The 16,526-nt window shown below is 43.4% G+C and overlaps 1 protein-coding gene across 2 annotated transcripts in view; it reads right to left on the reverse strand.

The window, feature by feature from the left end:
• Window positions 1-16,267, reverse strand: part of Mpp7 (membrane palmitoylated protein 7) — a 256,471-nt gene extending 240,204 nt beyond the window's left edge. For both annotated transcript variants that reach the window (XM_008850556.2, XM_008850555.2), the window contains exons 1-2: window positions 16,250-16,267; window positions 5,509-5,603 (exon numbers count right to left, since the gene is read on the reverse strand). The gene's annotated coding sequence lies outside the window, so the exon portion shown is untranslated. The remainder of the gene's footprint in view (window positions 1-5,508; window positions 5,604-16,249) is intronic.
• Between the last annotated feature and the right edge of the window lie 259 nt (window positions 16,268-16,526).

Raw genomic sequence — 16,526 nt, forward strand, 5'->3', positions numbered from 1 at the left:
TGTTTCTATCACATTGTGGTTACAGTGATGTAGAATTAACTGATACACTATGCATAGAAGGGAATGGGGCTGGGGCAGGCAGTATGGTATACACTTACAGTGCCAGCATTTGAGAGGTGAAGACAGGAAGATCAGGAGTTCAGGGTCATCCTCAGCTACATAGCAGGTTTAGGCAGCCTGAGATCCAATCTCAAAAACCAATAAACAAGCAAATGAAAAATAGTAATAATCATGGAAATTGGTAATAGGCAGGCCTTAGCATGGTCAGCTTTATAAAGTCACATAGCAATTAACACTTGTGTGGCAGATCCAAAGAATCAGTGACCATCTCAAAAAAGGAAGGTGCTTCTGGTGACTTCCCAGAGGGGAGGCACCACGAAAGTCAGCAAGCAGCCAACTGAACTCTAGACAAGAGGCCACCAATACTCAGCCTAAGGTGGCAGTGGCAGCCACACGGAAAGGAGAGTGACAAGAATAGACACTGTGAAAAGGCAGAAATGACAGCTGGTTGCTAAGCCGATAGTAGAGGTAGGAAAACAAATCATCTTTTTTCAAAGGGCATTAATTAATCACAAACAGCAACCACTATTTCCTACACCCTGCTTTATGCCAAGCTCTATACTTACTGTTTCATATGAGCTAATCATTTCATATCCGTCTGTTGTAGTAAGTACAATCTTATCAGGCTGTTTCAGAGAAGCAAACTGAGACTTGGAGATACTGAATTATAATTCTATATGTCAAAGACATGGTCTTCTACTCAGCTCTATCAGGAGGGGTCTCGGGGCATGTCTTCAAGTTACCAAAGGCATGCCCCCTTGGGGGACAGTGGGAGCACATCCTTTTTTCTTGTTCTTTTTAATTCCTCCCATCATAACGTACTGTCTTGTCACAAGCCTAAAAGTAACATAGTCAATTGATCACAGGATGGGAACTCCAAAACTATGACCAAGAAACCTTTTATTTTCTTTTTTTTTTTTTTTTTGAGACAGAATCTCCCTATAGCCCCAGCTGACCTGGAACCTGGAACTCACTAAGTAGACCAGGCTGGCCTTGAACTCACAGAGATCAGCCTGCCTCTGCCTCCCTAGTGCTGGGACTAAAGGCGTGCGCCACCACGCCCCGCCTAACCTTTTTTCTTTATAAGTTGATTTTCCCAGATTTTTTGTGTTAAGAGTAATGAAAACCTGACCACCATAAACTTGTCTAGGTTCAGGAGACCAGTGATAAGCAGAGTTGAAATAGAAACCCTAAACAATTAGTTTTATGGTCCACACACTTCAGCACTAGGGCATGTAGCTTTAAGGTTTTCTGTTGGGTGCCGAGGGCAGTGGACATTGATTGCACAAGGAAAAGTTGTGAGAATACCCCTCCGGAACACAGGTGAATACCAGCAGGCTTGTTAGCAATGTCAACCTGTCTTTCTCCTCACAGGGAAGCTTTTGACCTAGAGGAGGCTATGTTTTATTCAGAATAGGAGCGGAAAGGGCAGAAAGAGTTCCTATGAATTCTACTGGAGCCATGATATCATCCCTGGCCTTATCATAGGCAGCAGCATACCTCCCTGGAAACCACGAGGCAGAGAAGCACACCCCACCTACACCTCATCTGAGGGAGCATAGCCATCCCCCTTCCAGAATGCTTCTGTGTGTCTAATCAACTGCTGACATGGCAACATTCCCTTCTACAGATGTGCCTGCCACCTTGACATGCCACAGCTGGCTTTGGAGGGGAGAAAAGTTCAGACCACACATGCTAACTCTAAGACAGTCAAACATGCCGACAACATGCCCAGAGCAACCATGAATTTGCATTTGCAAATTACAGCTCCATAGAGTCACTGATCTGGAGCTCACTGAAACAACAGGCAGCTCCATAAGGAAATGAAAACTCAACCCAAGGCAAGGGGCAAAGGCATCACTTAGCAGGGGTGCTCAATCAGCAGCTCAGGTGCTAAAGGCACTTGAGGAACAGAAGCAATTAAGAGAACCTGGGGATAGAAACCAGGAAGAAACTGAGAGGCAGGATGAAGCCTGCTGGCAACATCCAGTCATCAAATCTGTTGCCATAATTATCACAACCCAAACCTCCATGAACCATCCCAAGGCCCTCCACACCAGCTCCTCCATTCAACCTATTACCACCTTCTATCTGTGCGACATCTCCTTCCAAACTGACCCCACTGCACCCTCTACATTTAATCAGGGCATTCCTACAAAGTCTAATAGACTTGTGTCACAAGCTGAGGTTCATTGTGGGGATAAGGGATAGGGGCTCATAAAATGCACATCTCTCCAGACAATAGAAAGCAATTTTGAATCTATTAGATCAAACATTAATTTCAAAACAATTTCATTCTTGCAGTGAGCTATTTTTTAATGTGCCTCCAAGCTTTCTCTGGGACAAACTTTTGACATTAAGTTGTATGGACTCGTGGAAAATTTTTACAGGACTGGCCAATGTAGATGTGATGTAAGCTTGTCTAGATGGTGAAAAGGATTCAAAGGAAAGATACAAAGACATTAAAAAAAAAAAAAAAAAAAAAAGATTTCTAATATGAGTTCAATCATGTTCTCAGCCACTGGTTTCAAATGTCCTGGAGAGTGGGCCTGACCAGTACCGAGTTATGATTCACAGGTAAATTATTTAGCATGACTCGATGCTTCCATTTGTAAAATGAAAAGGACAATAATCAAAAAGCTCTGAAGAACTGCACATCCAGGTAGAGTTGGCTCAATACAGTGCCAGGCCACAGCACAGGACTGATCAACAGTAGCTACTACGTATGGCTCCAGTTTGTTAAAGCATCACTCAGCTTCTGCCAAGTCCAAACTTACCATTCTTTTCATAACATTCACTATCCTTAACAATACTTTAACTAATTCTCTATGCAAAACTAGTTTAAGACCATTTGGAAAAGCTGGAGAGATGGCTCAGCGGTTAAGAACCCTGACTGTTCTTGCAGAGGACCCGGATTCAAATCCCAGCACCCACATGGCAGCTAATAACTGTCCATAATTCCAGTTCCAGGGGATCTGATAGCCCCTTCTGTCTTCCATGGGCATTGCACGATACGGGTGCACTCACCTACATGCAGGCAATACATGCATACACATAAAATAAAAATAATAAATAAAATTAAAAAAAAAAAGACATTTGGAAATTAGAAGCACCCAGAACAACAGAAGTTAGGTCAAAATCACTGCAGCTGTCACCTGTAAAGGGTAAGGGCTGAAAAGGATTCAAAAGACCCTGGTGTAAGTTCAGCAGACAGTACACAGGCTAATAATTAAAGAGTGCTTTGCTTTGCTGAGTCTAAGGTTCTGAAATACCCTGGAGAGAAACAAACAAGAAAAACCAGTGTGGCAGGCCATGGTCAACTGGTTCCCAAGAAGGGCTCACAAATGCTTACAAGCACTCATGCCATAGTCCCTCATCTAGGAAGTAAATACTGTATATTCAGCAATCACTCAAATTATGAAAAGGAATTCAGGGAGGGAAGAAAACAGGTCTGACCTAGAGTAGAAAAACCTGTTCCAAGCCCCAGTCCCTGAAAGCAAGCAGGAGAAGTATGGGGCCGCAGACTGGAGCACATGCTTCCCTTCTCCTACCCTAGTTCAACAGATTCTCCTGAGAGCCACCTGACTTGCCCCACCAAATAGCTACCAGCAGCTACACTCCTCTTCCCAAAGAATACCTGACTCTTATTCATTCCCCAACATGAGACATCTCAAAGAAGGAAATGCTGCTGCAAACAGAACCTTTTGCTGGTCTGTCATTCTACCCAGGGAATGTCAGCCAAATTTACATAACAAACAGCCAGGCACTGGGACACACCTGTCACCCCAGCACTCTAGGCAGTAGCTAGACATGCAGTCCAGAGGGCACACCTAGAATCCCAGTACTCCCAAGGCAGAAGCCAGGCACAGTGGGCAGTTTTGCTCATGTGTTATTATTCTACAAGGACCTTCAAGGCAAAGATGCTTACTTACTTTCAAATTTTGGAGTAAAATGTAATACATGTGAAAGGGTAATTATGTACAGCACATAGACAAGAAAATCCTGCTTTAATTCTAGTTCCCTTAACAGCTCTAAGAAGTTTCTACCATTATTTTTATTCTAAATGAATTAAGTCACTTTCAGACTATAACAAAAGGATTTCTATTAATAGTGTCAGAACTTAGAAATAATACCCCAAAGTATGAATTCCAGAATCCAAAGGGCCTCTTCCCCAAAGCTAGGCAGGAGTACCTCCCTCTGAGATTTCCGTACTGGCTGAAGAACTCTCTTCCAAGAGAAATGCAACTATCCAGTACCTCCTTCCTGATGCTCACTAGCCACAGAAAGCTATAGGCATGTCACTAGAATGACACACCAAAACAGACTTTGTCACCAGGTATTATTGTCTGTTCTTCAGGCCCATTCCACTTCCAGAAAGAATCACAAATTATAGTCTATTCTCTGGGTCCTAAAAAACATTCCTATCTCTTCAGGATGGTCTGAGTTCCTTCCCTGACCTCTATGGAATAGGTACTCCAACACCTGACATTCTTTGTCATCACACTTTGAATGTCAGCCTCCAACACCTGACACTCTGACATCACACTTTGAATGGCTTCTGTGTTTATGCATTTTTAAGACATCTACACAGCCTTTCTCTGTTGTTTGCTGTCAATTCACCTCAACAGAGTACAAGGGGCTGTAGAGCTCTAAGAGTCACCTCTACCTTTATACTGACTTCTGAAAACTGGTGTGCTTTACACTTCATATTTTTCTAAAGAAAAACATTGTAGAAACAAATTTAATTAGTTCATCCCGAGCAGTGGAGCAGTGTCCTATAATCTAACAGACCAACTCATAATGTTGGATCTAATTTAAAATAGGACAAAGCTTCAAACATTTGGCCTGCTCCTTCTATATTGATTGCATCTCAGAGATCATGAGAGCAAGTTTCAAAAGTAGCAGCCTGCTGGGAGCCCAGGGTGGATGCAGATGATTGCCACCAGTGCTCAGAGCATTGTAGACACACAATAGAACATGACTCAGTCAGAAGCATATTCATATATACAGTGTTATGCCAAGAAACAGATACTGAATCAAACCAAGATCAGAGTTCTGCTGAAAACATGCCAAACCTTCATTAACACAGGTGGTTACCGGTTACTACATTTCTTCCTTAATGAAGATGCTACTGTGATAAGACTGAGCAATACTTCTTGAAAATTGAGCACAGCATTTCACAAGTTCTCTTTATGAACACAGGAAAGTCAATTGGTTGAATGAGCATGTTTATGAATGTGTTCACTATGATACCGCAGCAAAAGTAACACCACCACGGGTCAGGAATCCCTGGGTCCAGAAACACTCACTGTCTTTTCTAGCAATACTAAATGTCCTTCCAGGGGCTGCCAAGATGGCTCAGTGGGGAAAGCGTTTGCTGTATAAGCATGAGGACCAAGTTCGGATTTTCAGGACCCCTGCAAATGCTGGGTGGGTGTGGCAGCCTACCTGCAATCTCCGTGCTTAAGGTGGGGAAGGGTCCCCTGGAGCAAGCTGGCAAATTAGACTAGCCATCAGTAAGCCCTGGGTTCAAATGAGAGACCCTGCATCAAAAAAAGAAGATGGAGAATAATTAAGGAAAACTCCTGAAGTCAACCTTGGGCCTTCACACTTACGTGCACACACATGTACATGCACCCACACAAGTGAACACAAATGCACACCACACACATTCCAAATTAAAAAAAAGAAAATCCCTTCACTTGAAAAAATACAGCACAGCTGAGTCAAAAAGCATAGATCCCAGTTTCTGATAAGACAGCTTTACTTAAAGTTAGTAGAAAAGGTGGATCTGGCTTAGCACTTTGGAAGAGACAGATCAGTAAGAGGAGCCAGCCTTAAACTGTGCTGGCAAAAAATGCTGTGAGCCAGCTGTATTCACAGCGGTCCAGGAAATCTGTGGGTCCTTGAGAACGTTTCAAGATGTCCAGGACATCCAAACTGTTTTTATGGAAAGGCTAGGGACACAGCTCAACAGGAAGCATGTGCTTAGCATGCAACAAGCCAGTTCAAGTCCCAGAACTGCTCCAAAAGAACTGACATATAGATGATAAATGATTGATAGATAGATGACAGAGGATCGATAGATGACAGAGGATTGATAGATAACTGATGATTTGTTGGTTGGTTAGTTGGTAGACAAGACAATGCTGAGAGGTTATTTGTAACATTTAGTTCACTAACAGTTGCACTAGTATGTAAAATCACTAGAACCTTAGCACAAGTCATGGCTGTAATACTGAATGTTTCATCGTTACAATAAACTCCCAGTGAAGAATCTCAGTTTCATGTTACAATGTCCCTGATGAAACAGGGAACATTAACAGCTGAATCAAATCTCAGTCCTTGAGTATGTGTCTCTATAATTTACTGTGACAAAATGGGAAATCTTCATAAGGGTTGTCTGCTGCACTCTAGTTCTGTTTTGTTTCAGTTTGGATTTTGGTTTTGTTTTGAGGCTCAATATATAGACCAGGCTACCCCTGAGATCCACCTGCCTCTACCTCCAAGTGTGTGCTGCACTCAGAGCGATGAAGGCTAGCTCAAAGATTCTATCAACTACTTGATTGGCTAGCTGAACTGGCACCTTCCTTAAAATCATACACTATCACTTTTATGTGAAATAACAGTAGAAAGCTAGGAGTATTGAAAAAGTGGGTATTTCACAGACATTTTGTCTGTTTCTTCAACAAAACAGCTGACATTCTTAGTTGTCAATGATAAAATCGTCAATGATAAAACTAAGTATCTTTTTCTTTCCTTTTTTTTTAGACAGGATCTCTCACTAAACTGGGAGCTCACCAATTCAGCTACATGACTGGCCAGTGAGCCCCCAGGATCCTCCTGTCTCCACTGTCACCCAACCCCACCTGGGGCTACCGGGGCATGCTGCCTTGCTTGCCTGGGGATCTGAACTCAGAGATCATGATTGTACAATAGGCACTTTATCAGCTGAGTCATCTCCCAGCCCCAGGCTCAACAAATTTCAAAAATGCAGCACTTAGGTAAGTATTGGGAAAGCCGTTACATTCTTGGTAGGAGATTTTTAAAAATAAAATCTAGTGGAGTCAGGAGGAGCAGGTCCAAGGTCACCATCTACTACATAGAGAGTTTGAGGTCAGCCTGGGATACAGGAGACCTTGTCTCAAGAAAAAAAAAAAAATGGAGTGAAACTGAAGACAACTAGGGTCAAGACTTGAACTGCTGGCTTGCACACACACACAAACTCGTGCACACACACACTCAAGTATACACACACTCGTGTACTCACGTATAATCTCAATCCCTCTCTCCCTTTCTCTCTCTCTCTCTCTCTCTCTCTCTCTCTCTCTCTCTCTCTCTCTCCTCCCTTTTCCCACCACATGATTCTCTGAAGCTGAATTTTCTTCATGTATTTCAGCCAAACAATGCAACCTCATGGATGGGATGCAGAATGAGATACAAGAACACTGCAGCTTCCACCAAGCCAGGCATTGTAGGAGATGCAAAACTGAGCCAAGCCTGGTGACTCACACCTGTAATCACAGCATTCAAGAGGCTAACAGAGGAGGATTGCCATAAGTTTGAGGCCAGGGTGGGCTACATTAAGATCTTGTCTCAAAAACAAATTTGCCTGCAGTCACTGTCCCTAGTAATCGTAAGGCTGAAATTCAAGTCAGTACCTTTCAAACCTTAAAGGCTATGTTCACAATCATGACTGCATTTCCCTGAGGAGCTGTTTAATGGTTTTCAAAGTGTCAGCAGCATCACAGAACCCAGATCAAGCAGACATTCTGTGACAGAGGGCAGCAAGCCAAGTTTTCACAAGCCCTTCATGGGACTTCAAGGCAAGGTTTGAGAATCACTTGTCTACATTTTTGAATTAAGAGTGAAATGACCACCATTTTGAAAAACCCCAAATTTAATGGGTTGGTCCTATTTTAAATGTTGTAAATAAATCAAAATAATGCTAATTCATTTCCCCACTACCCACAGCCCCAAACTTCTCATTAGCTTCTCTCCCAAACCTGAAAAAAAGGCCTAATTTGTATTCTAATTGTGCTATATACAAAAAAGGCAATCCAGGGGGCCAGCGCGATGGCTCAGCGAGTAAGGGATCTTATCGCCACACCTGACAACCTGAGTTTGATTCCCAGAACTCACATGGCGGAAGGAGAAAATAACTCCCATGCACACTGTGGTATGCACAGACATGCCCACATACTAATATACATACACCAAAATAATAATAGATAAATGTAATAAATGTACGTACAACCCAGCACTAAAAGAATAACTAAATATCAAATAAATACAGCATAGTTGACCCTCTGCAACTGTAGGTTCCCCATCTAAGGATTCAACCAACTGTGATCAGAACAAGCTGTGACTGGGCTGAACACTGCCATCATTTCCTGAACAAACAATATCACAGCTACTCATGTGCCATTTTCCCTGTATCAGGAATGTGCTGGATAGCATTCAGTGGTCTACAGATGATTTAAGGCACACAGGAGATAGTGCACATGGCTTATATGCAAATATCAGGACACTGTGTACCTTGAACTTGAGCATCCATCTATAGATTTTGATAGGAGATCTTGGAGGCTGGGGGTAAAGGCATGGAAAGAGACTGTGTACTCTGTATGGACCTTCCTAGGAACTGAGCTAAATTTAAAATACACTAAAAGTCCACATTCACTGCTCAGAAAGCCATATTAGGAAAAAAACAGAATCCACCGTGGGCAGCAGAAGCTTGATAAATCCTGGGCCATAACTCCATAATCCTTTTTATCCTGAGCTTAACTCCAAATTTTTACACCATCTCAACAAATTTCCAAGTCACGGCCCTCTAAAATATTTAATTTTCAAGATTCAAACTGGTTTAAGTATGCGTACAGAAAAGCGTCTTCCCGGAGACGAAGTGACAAGCACAGCTAACCCTCTCCCAGCTGCTCCTGCCTTTGCAGCTGCCTGCTGATCCTGCTCTTTTCGGAACTGAGCCCAGGAGCCCTTGTTCCCCAGCCCAAGTTCTCAATCTGAGCAGCACAAATATAAATGCAGTCAAGTTTGCCTATTACCAATTAGATCTTTTAAAAAGAAAAGTTGGATGACCACAAGGAAACAGAGTTTTCCAGAAGATTGGGAACTTGCTCATATGAACTTACAGCAATGGTGATAGTATGCATAAGACCATGCAGACTCCAACCAGACAAAAACCCAGCATAGAAGTGGGGAAATAGGTAAGAAGCCCTAATGTTAGTAGACCACTGCTGGATGAGGGAGAGTTGGTCTTCTTTAAGGGATAGATAGGTTGAACAGGCTCCAGTAGATGAACTCATACCAAGAGACAACTGAGGACAAAAACTTAACTCCATAGGCCTTAACGTACATGAGATGCTTATGGGGCAGATAGGGAACAAGTTCTAAATATAATTAAGATGTATTGTATGACATGCACAAAAACTCAATAAAATATATATATTTTTTAAAAAAAAAAATAAAAGGAAGAGCTGCCAGGTATAGTGGTACACGCCTTTAATCCAAGTACACAGGAGGCAGAGACAGGTCACCTGATCTACATAGCAAGTTCCAGGTCATCTGGAGCTACAGCAAGACGCTGTCTCCAGAAAAAAAAAAAAAAAAGAGTATGCAAAATACATAGTCAAGTATCTACCATACTTTGGAACTGGCTATAAACCAAATACCCAAATACTTATTTTTTTGAAGCTGTCTACTTACATAGTCTGCTCACTGATTTGAGAAAATTCAGGACTCCACTTATTTCAAATACTGAAGCTGGGTGTGACCGTTACTTGGGAAGAGGAGGCAGAAGGATGTAAGCTGGAGAGGCCAGGCTGGCCTACACATGCAAAGTCCTATAAAAAAAGAAAACCTGAAAACATAAATCAGAAGATTAAAGAGAAACCCAGTCCAAGTCTGGCCCACAAGAGAGCTATAAACCTGACTGAAATGCTCACTGACCTGTTGTGGCCTTCAGAAGTGAAGAGAGTTCTGGGAAGCTGACTCTAAGGCAGCTTTTAATCTGCCTGGCCACTTACAACTGCTAACCTTCGGATACCAGAAATCATTTCTCTCTCACCTCCCTGAGAACCAAAGGTGATCCCAACAAATAACCAATGTTCTCTTCCCTAGAGTTCAGTCAAACTGAAATGTACACAGGCCAATCATGTAAGGGCTTTCTAGTTTGCATTTTTAAAAGCTAGTGTTTTCCTCAAAGTATCTCCCCAAATGCAATCCACTCAGGTCCTGGGGAGGGTGTTTAGTTGATTTGGTTTTGTTTTTTTGAGAGAAGCTTGATGTCTTCCACCAACTCCCAAGGCTTGCCTCAAATTCACTATGTAGCTCAGGCTGGCCTTGTGCTCCCAGCACCTTCCAGTCTCAGCCTTGTGAGTACTGAGATTGCAGGTGTGAGCCACCCCACACTCTTCCAGGCAGTCTTTACTGTCCATGAACACTGCCATTTATGTACCTAAAATGGGAAATGCTTATCACAAGGACAGCTGTTTTCTCATCTCCTTTCTGTAACAACCAGTAAGAAGCAATTCCATCAATAACAAGCCCAACCACAGCACCTATCACCAGCGGGAGAGGAATGAATACTCTCCTCTTCATAACGCAAAGCAAGCTGGAAATACGAAAGTATAGAAAGTTTATTATGTGAGTATTTAAGAAAAAAATACCTTTTAAAAACCTAGAGGGAAAAAAAAACCTTAAGAACCTATTCATAGTAGCAAATAATCTTGCCACACATACTTTACCACATCTTTTAAAGAATCAAAGAAAATCCAAAATATGCTCAAATACCTCAGTCCCAGGTCATAAAAAAGAAATTTTAAGTTCAAGTTTCTGTAAGTACAGACCAATAAATCTTCACTCTGGCCTGGGTCCCTGACCACAGGGAGAATCAGGAAGGAAGCTTTACAGTAGAGGTTATTTACGAAATCTCTAGCAATTTCATCAATTTAAATTAAATTATCCCGTCCTTCCAAATAATCCTACTTAATAAAACTTATTCAAGTCATTCACTGCCATGAACAAAACAGATGTACTACATTTGTATCCTTGTCAGTGAAGTGTTTATAACAATGGTAATAATAAAATACAAATAACAAAAATCAAACTGATGAAATCTCCAACAGCAGCAACTGCTGCACCATCTAGTGGAACTTGGGTAATGTCATAATTTTTTTTAAAAAAGGAGAAAAAATGCACAATTCTAGAAACTCATGGAAGAGAGGATAGAAGGCTCAGATAGGAATACAGGTAAAACACTTTAGTAGCTACAATGTTACTCCAATTTCTTTCACTGCAGAAGAGTTGAGTTCAGAAGGAAGGACTCCAGTATTCCCAAGTGAACAGATGATATAAATTTTGCTATAGAAAATTTTGCTTGAGTGCTAACAATTTTCAATTGACTGGAGAGTAGAAGTTAAATAACAGCACCAAGTATGAAGAAACAGCCTGGCCTAGGGCTGGCCTATAATCCCAGCACTCGGGAAACAGGTAGGAGGATCACTGCAAGTTCAAGGCCACCCTGAGTTACACAGTAAGTTCTAAGCTAGTCTGGGCTACACAGCAAGACTCTATCGAAGAAGAAGAAAGAAGAAAGAAGAAAGAAGAAAGAAGAAAGAAGAAAGAAGAAAGAAGAAAGAAGAAAGAAGAAAGAAGAAAGAAGAAGAAGAAGAAGAAGAAGAAGAAGAAGAAGAAGAAGAAGAAGAGGAAGAAGGAGGAGGGGAAGGAGGGGAAGGAGGGGAAGGAGGGGAAGGAGGAGAAGAGAAGGAGAAGGAGGAGAGAGAGAAAGAGAGAGAAAAAGAGAGAGAGAGAACACCAGACCAACAAGCCTTGTATAAGGTCATCTTGTATGATACACAAATAAGTCATATTGAAATGTGGGGAGCCTGTAACATACTGCAGATGAATTACAATACAACAACAGTGTCCTAGTTAACTTTCTATTGCTATAATAAAATACTGAACAAAAGCAACTTGGGGAGGAAAGGGTTTATTTCACCTTATAGTTTACAGTCCAACATGGAGAGAACCCAAGGCAGGCACCTAGAGGCAGGAACTGAAGCAGAGACCACGGAAGAGTGCTGCTTATTGGCTTGCTCTTCTGGCCTGAGCTAAGTCTGCTTTCTTATACAGCCTAGGACCACCTGCCCAGGGGTAGCATCACCCACAATCGCCTGGGTCCTCCCACATAAATCAGAAAATGCCTAGGAGATATGGCCACAGGCCAATCCGAAGGAAGGATTATCTCAATTGAGTTCCCTCTTCCTAGGTATGTCAAGTTGACGACTGAAGCTATCTAACAAAACTGACCACTTGTCAACTTGACATATAAACACATCACTAATAAACCATTACCTGTCCATTTCTTATCCCCAAGATCTCATGTTAATATTAATATCACAATATAAAGCATAGTACAACTTTAAAAGTCCCACAGTCTTTAAAAAATTCAAACACTTCAAAGTTCAAAGTTTCTTAAAAAGTCTCTTAACTGTAGGATCCTGTAAAATCCCAAATAAGTTATCTACAGTCTTATTTTAAGAACAAGAACCAGGATACACTTAAGCAAAACTGAAGTCCAGCAGCATAGACATCTGAGATTCACTTACAATCTCCTGGGCTCCAAAGGGCTTGAGTAGCTCCACTTCGCTGGCTCTGCCACCCACAGCACACACAGTTTGTCTCATAGGCTCAGGCTGGCTCCACCCCATACTCGCTGCAGTCTTTGGTAGTCTTCCCATGGTCCTAGCATCTCCAATATATCCTAGGATCTTCACTGCAACTGAGGCTGAATCTTCACCAATGGCCTCCCCTGGGGTCTCACGGTGCCAAGCTTCAGAGTTTCTCCATAACCCTTACAATTCTTCAGCTTGCATGCCAGCAAAACCAGTACTATGTGAGAGACTCTTGCACATTAGCAAGTCCAGCTTCCAGCTTGAGATGCAGCCTTGGCCTCCTCTAGATTACAGCTTCTGTGTACTGATGCTGAGGAAATACTTCACAGATTTCACCTCAATGATCCTGGTCTCTTGTCAATGATAGGTGATTGTTTTTTTCTTTCTTTTTTGGTCTTTTTGAGATGGGGTCTCCCTATAGCCCCAGCTGTCCTAGAGCTCACTATGTAGACCAGGCTGGCCTTGAACTCATGGAGATCTGCCAGCCTCTGCCTCCCAAGTGCTGGGATTAAAGGCATGCACCACCACGCTCGGCTTCATGGCTGATTTTTAAGTCCCATCTAACTAGCATCGATTATCCCAGTAAAACAAAGGTTCACTTTAGTGGTGCTGGTCTCTTGTTAATCACAGATGATTCTTCAGCTCCAGCTGACCAGAACCTACAGATTCTTAATTCAAAATATCATACCAATAGTCTTTGCTTCCCTTGAAATTTCACAAGCAAGGTCTCTATCATCTACATTTCTCCAAGATCTCACAGAAAACCTCACTAAGCTCCAAATATTCAACAGCTTTTCCAGCTCAAGTTCCAAACACTTCTACAATCCTCCCCCAAACAACATGGTCAGGTCCACCATACAAAATCCCATTCTCTGGTACAAATTTCTGTTTCCTCTATTGTTTGCTTCTCTATTGCTGTGATAAACACCATGACCAAAAGCAACTTGGGAAGAAAAGGGTTTATTTCACCTTAACAGTTTATAGTCCATCATGGAGGGAAGCTAAGACAGGAACCTGGAGGCAGGAACTGAAACAGAAACCATGGAGGAATGCTGCTTCCTAGCTTGTTCCCCTGGCCTCTGCGAAGTCTGCCCAGGGCTGGCACCTCCTTCAATGGGCTGAGCCCTCCCACATCAACTAGCAATTAAGAAAGTGCCTTGGAGACATGGCCACAAGGCGGATCCAACGGAGGCAATGCCTCAGTTGAGGGTCCCTCTTCCCAGTTATGTCAAATTGACAACAGAAGCTATCCAGCACAAAAGGATTTCTTCATGAAAAGTACAGTCCTCATGGAAATTGGAATATTTCCATATTTCCAATTAAAAATTCCATTAGCAAAACCTAACAATTTTCTAGAACTCCCCAAGCCGTGCCGTCACTCAGTTACCCATCTTAGTCTGCTCCACATTTGACCCATAAACTCCCTTGGCCAGAGACATTCTAATTAAGAAATAATTGTTACATTTTCAATTCTTCCATAAATTTAAGGATTTTCCCCCAAAGTCATATCATAACCAAAATGCATCACAATAATGCATGTTATTTTAGATTGATTCACAAAACTATTGAAAGCCACTGCTAAGCTAGGGATTCAATAAATGAAGCTCTCTAATTTGCAAAGCCCCCTCCCCGAAACAATTTAGATAGAGAAGCTCAAGCAGCACTATCAAGTTTTGTTTTGTCTTGCCTCTGTGGAAAATACCTTCTAGTGACTTTTAAGCCACCTTAGCAACTTAGGAGGAAAAAGGCAAAAAACAAAAAAAAAAAAAAGTACAGTATTCCTTTACTTGAAAATAACCATCTCTAGTCCAGATCCTGTGCTGTGATAAAACTCGTATGGAAAAGTTTGTTTGATAACGGGAGCCTTACCCAGATCTCAGATTAAAGCTGAGTATATCCACCTCTAGAGCTTTCATTCCCTGTACCTCTAAAATGGGCATGCTATGCACACCCTCCTTTGGGAAGAGTAGTAAAACTGATTAAGTGCTATGAGCTCAACTAGTGTGCTCACTAGTGAAAACTGTCCTACAGAACCAGAGTGCATTGACTGGGCAGGGAGATGCTCTTCCAAAGGTATTCACTGTGGTATTTCTATTAAACCTCTAAGCCTTGGTGACCTCCATTATTTCACTGTGGACAGATGGTGTACTGAGCAGGGTAAAGAAAACTTAACAGCATCTGATTTGTGTCCCCAAATGCCCTTCAGTGTGAGTCCATTCACTGGATTCACCAAGAGTCCCATCCCTATAATATACTGTCTTCCCCCTCCCAGCAGCCATCAATTGCCAAGAGTACCTTAGGTTGGGCTGAGAATTTTTTATCCACTTCCCCGTGTCCATGCTGGGATTTTCTGATTTGAGCTTGCATAAGGCCTTGTGCGTGCTGACACCACTGCTTTGTAAGTTCATGCAAATGAGCAGTTACATTCTACATTATGTCTCTGTGTGTGTGTGTGTGTGTGTGTGTGTGTGTGTGTGTGTATAAAATTGGGCCAGGGGACAATGGGGGAAGGTGCGAAGAGGGGAGGGATCTAAATACCATCAAACTATACTGTCTGAAAAATCTCAAAAATTCAATTTAAAAAATTACTGAACTTTGAAAAGAAAGAAAGAAAAGTTAGCAGTTTTTCAAGGTACTTTTCAAGTATATCAACTCATTTGGAATTGCTTAGGCCTTGTCTGCCAAGCATTAAACATGATCAGCAGGTGCAGTCCTGAAGTCTAAAAAGTCCAGCGATAGCTTTTAGCTTTTAGAAAGACTTCTTTAATGCTATTGGTTTAAAGAAGAAACAAAAAAGAATCACAATTGTACTCCCACCACCACCACGACACAGTGACAGCGGCACAGGCACTCCTAGGAACATTCCTCCCCCCATTCCTCTCACCCTTCCTTCCCCATATCATCAGCGCAAATGTGAGTCACCAGGCACTGCGCTAGGTCTACTTGTCACACAGGTAAACATCCCCAAACAAGTTCACGAAAAAGGCAAATAACGTCACCACGAACATCGCACAGCCAGACGCCCGTCTGTCTAATAAACCTATAAGCAGCACGACTCTAGTAAAGACGTCTTTCTGGCTTACGGGAGGAAAAAGCTCATCGCTACTTCTTAGCAAGTCCCGGTCCCTCGGAGCGTTTGTGACTCAGCCCCGCAGTGCCCTGCACCGGCAGGTCCTCCCGCCTCCGCTCGCCGCCGCGATCCAGCGCACGCCGTGGGGTCGCAGGGTCGATCCGTGGTTCCCGGGGGCAGCGCACGCATCCCCGGCCCCGCCTCTGCGCAAGGTGCCGGGTCCCGGTGCGCCCATAGGAGAGCTAGGGGCCGCCCCGCAGGGTCCCAAGGGTGGCCCCGCGCCCTACTCTCCTCCCCTGCGCCCGGCGGGCCGCCTCTGCACAAGGTGCTGCCGCGGGAGCCCGGGCTGAGGCGCCGGAGGCCCCCGCCAGGTCCGGGACCCCAGGAGCCGAGGCCCCGAGAGGCGCTACAGTCCCACGCACCCCGTTACCTGAGACAGACGCGGTCCCCAGGCGCGCCGGCTCGGCCGAGCAGCCCAGGGTTCCGAGTGAAGGACAATCAGGAGCCAGCTCTCGCTCCGCCACGGCGGGAGCTGGACCGAGGAGCCCAAGGAACCCGCCCCACCTCCAGCCGAGGGGGCGGAGACTGCCGGGGGGCGGGGCCTGTGTGGCGTTGGCTGGGGGCGGGGCTGTGGAGGGGGCGGGGCTTATGGAGGTGAGTGATGCCTACCCGGGGTCTGCTGATAGCCTGCCAAAGGAGAAGGCGGC

Source organism: Nannospalax galili, unplaced genomic scaffold (assembly GCF_000622305.1).
Source record: "Nannospalax galili isolate Female #2095 unplaced genomic scaffold, S.galili_v1.0 scaffold43, whole genome shotgun sequence".
In the NCBI taxonomy this organism is placed as follows: Eukaryota; Metazoa; Chordata; class Mammalia; order Rodentia; family Spalacidae; genus Nannospalax; species Nannospalax galili.